The following is a 12,135-nucleotide window of genomic DNA, read 5'->3' as shown; positions in this document are numbered from 1 at the left end:
GTGATACACTGCGCGAAGAAAGTCTTGCTGTTCTGCCAATAAAAGGGTCCACAAGAGGTGAGTATTTATTCAAGTCTTTCATGGAGTTCGCTCAAGAAAACAAATCTACCTATGGATAAACTTATCTCAGTGTGTACTGATGGTGCTCCGTGTATGGTGGGGAAAAACAAAGGATTTGTGGCGCTTCTCCGTGAACATGAAAATAGACCCATCCTAAGTTTCCATTGCATTCTACACCAGGAGACACTTTGTGCTCAGATGTGTGATGGGCAGCTTGGCGAAGTGATGTCGCTGGTCATTCGTGTGATCAATTTTATTGTTGCATGAGCCTTAAATGGTCGCCAGTTTAAAACACTGCTGGATGAAGTTGGAAATAACTATCACGGTCTGCTTTTGCACAGCAATGTTCGTTGGTTGTCAAGAGGGAAGGTGCTTAGCCGTTTTGCGGCTTGCCTGAAAGAAATCCGGACTTTCCTTGATATGAAAGGGATTGAGCATCCTGAGCTAGCCGAAACTGAGTGGCTCCTAAAGTTTTACTATCTCGTGGATATGACTGAACATCTGAAGCAGCTCAACGTGAAAATGCAAGGCATTGGAAATACAGTGTTATCCCTTCAACAAGCCGTGTTTGCTTTTGAAAACAAGCTGGAGCTCTTTATCATGGATCTTGAAACAGGTCGTTTACTACATTTTGAAAAACTGAGACAATTTAAAGATGCATGCACAGCAAGTGAGCCCACTCAAAACTTTGATCTCCACCAGTTAGCTGGCTTCACATCCAGTCTCCTACAGTCATTCAAAGCATGCTTTGGAGAATTTCGTGAGCACACTCGTCTTTTTAAGTTCATCACCCATCCAAACGAGTGTTCACTGAACACAGCCGACCTGAGTTACATTCCTGGTGTCTCCGTCAGAGATTTTGAAGCAGAAGTGGCTGACCTGAAGGCCTCAGACATGTGGGTGAATAAGTTCAAGTCACTGAATGAAGATTTGGAAAGAATCGCACGACAGAAAGCGGAGTTGGCGAGCAAGCACATGTGGACAGAAATGAAAAAACTTCAACCCGAAGACCAGCTGATTATCAAAACTTGGAACGCGCTTCCTGTCACATACCACACACTGCAGCATGTGAGTATTGCTGTATTGGCCTTGTTTGGATCTACGTATGCATGTGAGCAGTCATTCTCACATCTTAAAAACATCAAGTCCAAACTACTATTACGTCTAATGGATGAAAGCCTCAATGCTTGCATGAAGCTTAACCTCACCAAGTACCAACCAGACTACAAAGCCATCAGCAAATCCTTGCAGCACCAGAAGTCCCATTAATGGTGAGTATTATAACAACATTATTTAAAAGAATAAATTCAGAGGCTTATTATACTCACATTTAGTTGAAATCAGTCTTAAAATATATTATATGGCTCTCACTGAAATAGATTTCCAAATATTTTGCTTTCATGGCTCTCTGAGTCAAAAAGGTTCCCGACCCCTGCTCTGAGGTGATCCGGTTTGAACAAGGCGTACCGAGAGTGTATCCCCTGGTAATTGGATCATGAGACCATTAGGTAAACGGTATTTATTAAATGGAGGACCCTAAGTCATGTGGTCGAGTTATTGGCATTCACGGTCGATTAGCGACCCCCACATCACAAAGTTATTCGTGTGTGATGGCCTGCGATTCTGGACAGTCTGGTGGGAACCCGAGGTCCCCCCCCCCCATTCCATTAGATTTCCCATGTTATAAACACACGCCACGTTAAGGTATATAAATTAGCTTAATACGTTCTTTCCTCCACAGTACGGCATTATAATGATGAAATAAATAACGAATACAATGATAACATTGCAGCAAAGCATATATTAATTAATACTAGTTTATCAAAGCAGTAGTATCATATGGCAATTATAATAACGAACATATCATCCCCACGCTGGCACCAAGCACATCTGTGCTTTGTGAAAGGCAAGCTCATGCTCAAGCAGGACAGCAGGTGCGTATGCAATAAGGCTGTGAAGACCAATGAAAATTCGGTCCAATGGACCAACAGACCCACTAGTTGTAACTAAATCTGAGACTTGACACAAGTTGAAGTAGTTCTCCAGTGTCTTGAGACTTGCCCTCAAAGACTTGAGGCTTACTTTTGACTTGACTCAAGTGATTTGTCTCTGGATAATGGGGGTAGAAAAGATCATGGTCTTGGATGGGGAATGATCTGAGATGGTGGTGAACAGTTGTCTTTGAAGACTTGGAGTGCAGAATGAGATTGAAGAGAATGTGGAAGTTGATTCCATGGGCCGGAATAAGCAGAAATGAATGAGTGGAGGTGAGCAGTGATGAGCAGAGAAGGGGCTTGATAATGGACCATGTGAGCCCTACAGAAAGCTGAGGGGTGGGGGGGGGCACAGAAATAGCAGAGGGTACAAAACCAGCAAGGAGGGGGTAAAAGACACAGACACCACGGAGGCCTTGGTTTGGTTTCCAGGCCTAGGTTTCCATGACTTCAAGCTGAGCAAGATATACAGCAGGGGAGCCAGTGCAGAGGGGAGAGCAGTACTCCATCAAGCTTCAGATGAAGATCTTGCAGGTGAATAGGAATTCAGGTATGCCAAGGAAGGACTTTTTATGATGGAGGATACCCTGTTGGCAGCTGGCTTTGGAGGCCAACTGGCTTTGGAGGCCAACTGGCTTTGGAGGTGAACTGTGAAATGTAGTTGGCTCAATAAAGATCATGGCTGATGGTGAGACCCAGGATTTTCAGTGATTGAACTTCCACAAGATGAGTCTTGAGAAAGTAGATGGGAGGCTTTGCCAGATGGCCCTTTTGGGGGGAGAGAGAGCCGGAGAGACAGAGGGACGGAGAGACGGAGGGACGGAGGGATGGAGGGACGGAGGGATGGAGAGCCGGAGAGACGGAGAGGCAGAGAGACGGAGAGACGGAGAGACGTCAGGATTGAAATATATATTCGAAGAGTTTGACCTGATTGTTTTTTTGTCAAGGTCTGAAGAGAGGGAAGAGGCTGCACCCTGTCTATCTGAAGGATGAGAGATGTCAGGGCAGATGGTGGAGTCATCAGAAAATAGATAAAGGGGATTTTCTTGAGAGTCAGAAAGATCTTTGATTAAGATCAGGAATATGAATGGCCCAAAACACTGCACTCCACTGCACACGGCACTCCAGCCTCAACAGAGAGATATGAAAGGATTGGTTGAGAGCCACACATTGGTTGCAAGAGTAGAGGAACTCAGTAAGCCATCTGTGGAGTTTGCCTTGGATCTCATAGGCAGAGAGTTTGGAGTGTAAAGCAGGATGTCTTATTCTCTTTATACTCGTACTTAGGATTCCTTACCCTTACTTATTTATGATTGTATAAAAAGCACGAAACCATTGAAATTACCACATATAAAGACGAGAGTTATGATAAGTGGTTAAGAGTTGGCCCATTTTGTCAGAGAGAGAGAGATGTAGATGGAGTCATCACTGTTTGGAGGGCAGTAGAACACACAGATACACAATAGGTGAGAGTGGAAGTTAAGCAGTCGCCACCAAAGATACTCCTGAGGGTTAGGAGGTGTAAGATCAGTACACGGATCGTGAGAAATTGAGTTATTGATGTCAACGGAAACTCCGCCACCAGGGTGGGTTGAGGCCTATCGATTCGGAAAAGACAAGAGCTCGGGAAAGACACCGAGGAGTCGTGGACATCCCATGGGAGGAAAGATTCTGCTAAACAGATTATTTTGTTCAACAGATGCCAAGAAGGAGCAGGATGGATGGATAAGCCGAGAGGGTGGGGTGGAGGGAAGCTTTGATGGGATGGGGTGAGGTGAACCTTTGATGGAGTGAGGGTGAAGCTTGGAGGGGGGTGTGGTAAGGGGGAAGCTTGAAGAGGGTGGGGTGAGGGAAAGCTTGGAGAGGGTGGGTGAGGGGGAATGCAGAAATAGGGGTCATGAAGTGGAGGTATACTGAAGAGTGGAGACACGAAGAAAGGTTGGGTTTGGAAGGACGCAGGCTTGTAGATCTTGGGGAAGGTACTGACATGGAGGGATTTGACACTGCATGATACCGTGAAGGGGATTCGATTGGTGTGTGCAGACAACCTCTGAAAACTGGACTTGTCAAGATTCCCATATTTAACATTCTGAGATAAAGATCATGGGATGGGTGGAAGGATTTTTTGTTGAATACACAGAGAAAGATCATGCTGTAGGACCGGGAGGAGGGTTGACTGAAAAAGCAGTTGGGTGAGAGACAGGGTTGCAAATCATGCCCTGTAAAGAAGAAGAAGAAGAAGAAGAAGAAGAAGAAGAAGAAGAAGAAGAAGAAGAAGAAGAAGAAGAAGAAGAAGAAGAAGAAGAAGAAGAAGAGGAGCCAAGTCAGGGCTGGTGATCCTTTGTGGCGGTAATCCATTGACTATCTTTTACTCTCAGGATTGTAATGGTGCACCCAACTCTCATCTCCAGCGCTTCATACTTCACAGTCCCGACAATGTCGTGTTCACGATGTCATTTTGACTGACATAGCACTGACACATTTAGTGTCAGAATCACAAAACTTTGCACCCAGTGGCAGGAAGAACTATTGTGTGGACTGTGCTTTGTTTCATTCAAACATACTTCGCTATTTTGGAGAAAAAGAATAGGAGGCATTACTTTTCAACATGCCCTTGTAGTAGTTCCTTTTTTAGATGCTTTTTTTCTCACTTTTTCGATCAATAGTTATAATACTGTCTGTTAATCTTGCTATTTACAATCCAATGTTTTACCAGAATTTTGAATCTTATCCCTCCCTTACTTTGCGGTTTGAAATAACTTATTGTTTATTCACGGTTACACACCAGCAGGAGTTGTGACCGCTAGTGTTGCGACTCGAGTAAAATTGAGTGTCAAGCTATCGAAAGGTGCACCCACATTTGCTCGATCAGATGATGATGATGATGATGATGATGATGATGATGATGATGATGATGATGATGATGATTATTCACATTGTTTACCATTTCCTGAGGGAACCTCAAATATGACTTGTACGTTTGTTGACGAAAGATAAAATAATGTATCCCTTCCTCTTAGAATATTTCAGTCCACTACAGGATGAAGGCATCTGTCAATTTATGTTGAGGAGTATTTGATGTATTTGTCACCCTTTCCAAGAGCTTGTTGGCAAGAATGAGCAGTCATGGGAATTGAACCCAAACCAGTTAGTGGGAGAAAGTAAAGAGTCTTCAATCACTCAACCAAACAGCCAGCTCGAAGTTATCTATGTAGATAATAATATTTGAGGGAATTTATCTGTACAGTGTTGGTAACCAGAGTACTTGTAATCACATGGTTCCTCCTACTTAATTACATCTTCAATGCGTTGAAAATCAAGAAGGGAGCAAGTGAGTGCTTTATAAATGATGAAGAGATCAGATATATAAAAAGCTGGAAAGTGCATAGAACACATGAGCCCATGTAATCTTGAGTAAAAGGACATGGGAAGGGTCTTTTAAACCCTTGCTTTGTGTTTTACACTAAACAGTGCGCAGTGCTGCCATATTTGGCTGAATGCTGAATCGCACATTTACTCTGCCCTCAGGGCATGAGATGACATGAATGCTGGATCTCAGTTACACTGTCCTCAAGGCATGAGAGGACATGAATGCTGAATCTCACAGTTCGACCTAAGTCACATTTGCTCTACGGCGAGGATACGGCGGCCGTACGCCCTCTGAATTGACAGAAATGTGCGGCGGCCGCAGAGTTTCTGTGGTGGCCTCAGGGTGGCCCTACGCCGTTTGGCTATCTTTTACAGGCCGTAGGGGTCGCCGTGGAATTATAACGCGGAGTTATAATTTTTTTCATTTCTACGTTCGCCGTAGCAATTCGACAAGCCGAAAAAAAAAAAAAACTGGTTAAAAAAAAAAAAAATTAACGCATTCGTTACTGTCTGTCTGGCCGCACACTCGCCTTAGGGTCCCCATGCGGTCGCCTTGCGGGCACCTTGAGGCTACCTTGCATCTGCCTTGAAAGTTCTATGGCCGCCGCAGGGACGCCCTAAGGTCACCGTGCAACATCAAATCAAAGACCGTACAGCAACCCCACGTTTTCGGTCTCAACAATTTCTAAATCCCCGAAAAATAAAAACATATGTGACTGCTACATTGTGTGACCATGGAAATACTGTGGCTGCCGTATAATTGCTAGTGGCCGTACATTTTGGAGACCCCACAGCCACCGTGGCAAATGTGACTTCGGCCTTACTCTGTTCTCAGAGCATGAGATTGTGTAAATATTTTTCCAAGTACTGCTAAACGGAAGGGTTTTGAAAGTGCCAAGAAGCAATTTGTGTTCTCCAGTGTTCAAGTATATAATTCAATTGAAATAAAATAAAAGTTTTAAAGTCTGTAGGAAAAAAAATATATTTTTTTTCAGCAGTTTACTGCTGTTGACGCACTGTCTTTCACACCACCTTATTCAACACGTTAAATTAGTTATTTGTAACTGTTGTACGTATCCTTTATGAGTCCCTAAAAACAGCAAATTTCCTGTTTGGAATGATTTTAAAATCTGTTTGACTGTCAGACGGACAGACAGGCAGACAGACTAAAAAATTTACTTTACTCATTCCTCTCCGTGCATACACAATCGGGATGAGATTCTGTACAATATGGCAATTTCAGAGCCAAAGTACTGCAAAACTGCAGGTTCGTGTTCCGATTCATGTTCAGATTCGTGTTCTAGTGTTCAAAATTTGTAATTCAATTTGAATGAAGTAGTTCCTCGATCATAGACTGATGTCTGTATTCTGTAGATAGATAGACAGACAGACAAAGTGGATAAATAGCTTCATCCCGCATTTCACTTCTCGCGCAGGTTATTAAATAATGAAAACAGATTTACTGACTTGCCACCTGATCCTAAAATCATGCCAGAAGTGATGTTTTATGGTTGTGAGTGAAGAGCTTTGAGGCATCTAGTAGGAGCATCTTGTTGGGCTTTTACTTTTGCTTTTGCGTGGGATATTCTCATGGTTTATAACCCTCAAGGAATCACCGAAGCAGATAGACAGCAGGTTGAGCCATCATCTTGCAATTATAATCATTTTCTCAACTTTAGATTCTAAAGAATGTATATTTCAATCAACAGTGAATTCACTCTACCTGTTGAATCTTAACTAAGGTGTGGATGTGTTTGATGATGCAGTGCCCCTCGAGGTCAGGTCATGGATTCATTAATTTGGAATTTTGTTATGGTAGGTGTTAAGTTCGAGTAAGATCATTGTAAGAATTGTGTTTGTCCCTCAAAGGTGAGGAGACTGATAGATTGAGTAAATTGGCTCAGGCTTAAAAAAGAAAAAAAATCATCATTGCTTCTTATGTTGCAGAATCGACCGTTTCGAAATGAAATGAACACTTCAAAGTTTCAAACCAAATAGAATGTTCATATCTGTCAACATTAACATTGTCATACCAAAACTAACCCCCCTCCTCCCTCCCTCCCTGCCTCACATTCCATTCCCCCCATCCTCTACTCTCTGCATGTGCCCCAACACTGGGTCGAGGACCCCTTTATGTGTGAAAGTAAATAAATGGCCACTTATTGCGTTTATAAAAAACCCTTAGTGCTTAATCCAAGTTGCGTCAACAGATGGTGCTGTTGTCGTTTACACCGAAGTACTTGTCATACGATAGATCACGTAATGAAAACTCACCACAACTTCGATTTTATAGGAATTGGGAATTCCTGCAATTGGATCGGTTTTTGGTGTGTGTGTGTGTGTGTGTGTGTGTGTGTGTGTGTGTGTGTGTGTGTGTGTGTGTGTGTGTGTGTGCGTGCGTGCGTGCGTGTGTGTGTGTGCGTGCGAACACATCTACTACCTTACTCTTATGGAGAGATAGCTGGAGAAAACAAAATTACTCTCAAACATCATGAAAAAAAACCTTTTGTTTATGTCTAAGAAACGCATTCGGAAGGACCTCAATTTTTTTGGGTTCGAACTCTGAGAACGTTCGGGACCTTTTTGAAGCATAACTATTCCTTGGCACCATTGAACAATTTCATCTCATTTATTTTCACAAACCAATCGCAAAAAATATTTCATAACACCATTTAAAATAAATACTGTACAGTATCATAATGATTCGTCAAATACATAAATGTTCCCACTGATCTCGACGGGAAATTTCAAACGAATTTTGAAAATTATGAAAATCATAAACCCATGGGGAAACGGAGTTCAGCGAACATGTCAGCTGGTTCTGTTAATCATGGACATATGGATATTATTGTAATCGATACAAAACGTTAATACGTGATGCACGAACAACATGGGAAGGGTCTTTTCAACTCTTGCTTTGTATTTCTGAGCATGACCTGTACTGACTGTATTTCCTACGAGCCGCCATTTTGTCTGAATCTCTATATTCCCCAAGCCGAGAGCACGAGCGGCAAATTTGATTGGTCGATTATGGTGAAAAATGATGTAATATTTTGTCCAATTTCTGCTAAACTGGAGGTTTTTGAAAGTGCCAACAAGGTGATTTGTGTTCTGTGGTGTTCAACTAGATCATTCAATTAAAAACAAAATAAATATTTTAAAAGCTGTAAAAAAAACAAAAAAAAAAAAAACTTTTTTCAGAAGTTTACCGCCATTGATGCACCGTCTTTTACACCACATTATTTAACAGGTAAAATTTGTTAATCATGCCTGTTGCTCGTGTGCTTCATCCTGTTTGGAATTTTGCTGCCTCCATAGGATTAAGGAAGGGATGAAAGACGAGACCACACCCAAGTGGGACCAGCACGCTTATTACACGATCTCCCCCCTGGCAAAAGACTCTACAGTCATGCAAAAGATACAATCAGTACAAGTTCAACCGTTTAGGTGCCTTACACATGCAATGTGAACATAGCGTCACAGAAGGGGTACCCTGTGCTTGTGGAGTGCTGATAGCAGCAGACTCAGGAGGATGTGGAGGAGGAGAAGGTACAGGTTCTAACATTCCATGATCAGGTTCAGTCACATTGGGTTCTGGCACCTTCTCACAACTGGAATATATACGAAGGGTTCACTTTGGTTTGGAGGTTTGAACAGGCCGAAAATGGTTTGGAGGATTTCGTTCACAATGCCTTAAGTGGAGCTGGTCAATATGTTTAGGTGCTGTATGTCCATTTGACAGTTCCACCACAAACCACAGAGTTCACAATTCGATCGATTACATGACCAGTGATCCGTTTACGTCCATGGCCAGGATTCAGCAAGAAAACAGGATCAAACGCATTGATGACACGTGGAACTTAGGACCTGTGATGTTTAAAGTTGTGGTCATTAACTCTGGACGAACCATTAGCATGTATCAGTGCTAAGCGTGTCTTTCACATTCAACCAACATCATTTATGGCGGTGTGGGTCCAGTGGATGTGTGTGAGCGTGTCATATTTGTAAACAACACGCGTCATAACCTGGTCTGCAGAGAATAACCATCATTCACCTTTTTGAGAGATACAGGATGACGAGGCTAAAATGTGATGTATCGGTACTTTGAATGAGCATCAATAACAAACAAAGATGTCATCCGGAAGAATGGTTCAGCATAATATAATATAATAATATATGTGAAGTTGAGGTCATGATTTAGAAGGTCAAGAGTCAGGATTATATGTCAAGCAGTTGCTCCAGGTGAGTTTTGGGCAGTAGCCTGACTCACAGAACAATGACGAACGTCGCTGTCTCGGTTTTCATCCATACCCGGCCACCAAACATAGCTCATGGCAATTGACTTCATGGTCACAATACCTGGATGTGATACATGTAGTTCAAAACACACATTGTTATGACCTTTGGGTGTACAATAACGCTGTTGCCCCAGAGCAGGCAACCAGAAAACAACCAGACTGTTCGTTTTTAAGAGCCAAGGTATGGTCTCACTCTCTCGTGGAACTCATCGCATACAGTTGACCATACACCACTGATAACACATCATTTTATCATCGATAAGGTTGGGACCAAATTTATCCAAAATTCAATTAGTTTGGAAGTGATTGGAGCATTATCGCAGTCGAACACACTCATTGGCATAAAAAATCTCCCTTGGTACAGGTACATTACCTGAATTAACAGGCACATTTGACCAGACATTTGAGAACCGCCTTAAGGTTACACAAGTGTTCAGCATCAGTGTGACCGCTGATCAAAACATCATCTTGTAAAATGACTACATTTAATTGGGCATTGCTTTGAGCTGATTCTCCATATGACCTTGAAATATGGCAGCAGCCAATTTGATGCCGGAAGGACAGCAATTAAACACATTCGACCCCTTTGGAGTCTTCATCTACTAACTCTAACATCTGAATGTAAGCAGATTCCAAATATCGGCAGCTAAACATCTTTCCACCAGAAAGTGAAGCAAACAAGTCATCTGCTTTAGTCAGAGGATAATGGTCCTGCTTGGAATACCTGGTGATTGTTGTTTTGTAATCACCACAAATCATCACACTATCATCGGACTTTAATACAGGGACAATTGGACATGCCCGATCATTGAACTCAACAGGACTGATAACACCTTCCTTCTGCAGGTGGTTGACCTCTTCCTCAACTTCAGGACGCATCATGTGATGTACAGACCTCGCTTTACAGAAAACTGGCTTCGCACTCTCATCCACATAGATTTTGGCTTTTACACTTTAAAGGTGCTGACACCACCTTCAAACAATGAGGAGTATTTATTAAGAATAGCATTGTGAACAACATTCCAAACAATCACTTTGATTGCAGGCCAATCAAGTTTGATGGATTAATGTCGATTCCGTCCAAATAATGTCGGCCCATTTCCCTGTATGATCCACAAGGGTAGTTTCCGTGACGCATCATTGGTGGTGACCTTCACATCAGCACGACCGATCACAGGTATCATTTCATTGGTATGAGTTCCAAACTTGGCGTTCACAGGTGTAAGTACTGGCCTAGTCTCCTCGCTAAATAGCCTTTTGAAAGTTTAAGAGGTCATGATTGACTGGCTGGCTCCGGTGTCCAGGTCCATATCCACGTGAATGTCATTCAGCTTAACATCTATAACAATTGGTTTGCTTTTGCCTGAGATTCTGAGCAAATCGTACTCCTCAGAAGCAGGAAGTGTCGCTTCACCACCAGTCACTGATACAGCCAGTCGCACTACATTGGAATGTCAGATGACACATTTTGCATCGATGGTGAGGTTTTCCACTGCGATGACACAAGCGATGTTTGAAATGACACATGTGGTGTAAGTCACTATCAGTACAATGCCAGCATGATTTGCCCGTTGGAGAACCCGACAATCTGCTCCCACGCTGCGGCACAGAAGAGCTCGCTCTCTGAACTGAGGTGTTATGTTGAGCAGGTTGGTGAAACTGAGGTTTTCTGGGCTTCTCAACTGACGATTATGAGTTCAGTTTGTTCACATTAAACAAATTTTGATGAGGAGTTCTGCTCCCTGCTGGTTATAACACACAGCCCCTCATGAGTAGTCATACAGGTACTCGCGATCAACACAGCTTTAGCAAGATCGACATCGGGAATGGCCAACAACTTCCGGAGGATCGTTTCCTTGTTGATGCCAATAATGAAATAATCCGTCAGCATCTCATCCAATGCGGCACCAAATTCACAACGTTCAGCAAGGCACTGGAAGTTAGCATCAAACTCAGACCCGACTTAGCTTTCTTCGTCCCGTTAGCGTACAGCTTGTACAGGGACACGATTTTCCTGGGTTTCAGCTTGTGTTTCGCCACAACCTTGACAAGTTCATCGTTGGTTTTGTCCTTTGGCTCATCAGAGGAAACAAGATCCTTCATCAGGGCATATGTTGTGTTGCCAGTTGACAAACATGGTGATCAGCATCCTCTGCTGCCGCCATATTGTTAGCGAAAAAGTAGTGTTACGAATGATCAGCAAAATCTTCCCAGTCCTCTGACAGAATCCCCGGGATGCAATGGTGAGCAACACCAAATGACCAATGCACCAGCCTCATAACCAATCGAGACATAACCGTTGGATTAAAGGGTCAAATGCAAGACAACACCCAAGTTGGACCAGCACGGTTATTCCACGATCCCATACACTGCGTAGGCATGCCCCGAGTTATTTCATACAGAAAATGCCAGGA

This window comes from Eptatretus burgeri, chromosome 4 (genome assembly GCF_056783735.1).
Source record: "Eptatretus burgeri isolate ZD-2024b chromosome 4, Ebu_testis_v1, whole genome shotgun sequence".
Lineage (NCBI taxonomy): Eukaryota > Metazoa > Chordata > Myxini > Myxiniformes > Myxinidae > Eptatretus > Eptatretus burgeri.
This window is presented reverse-complemented; position numbering follows the sequence as displayed.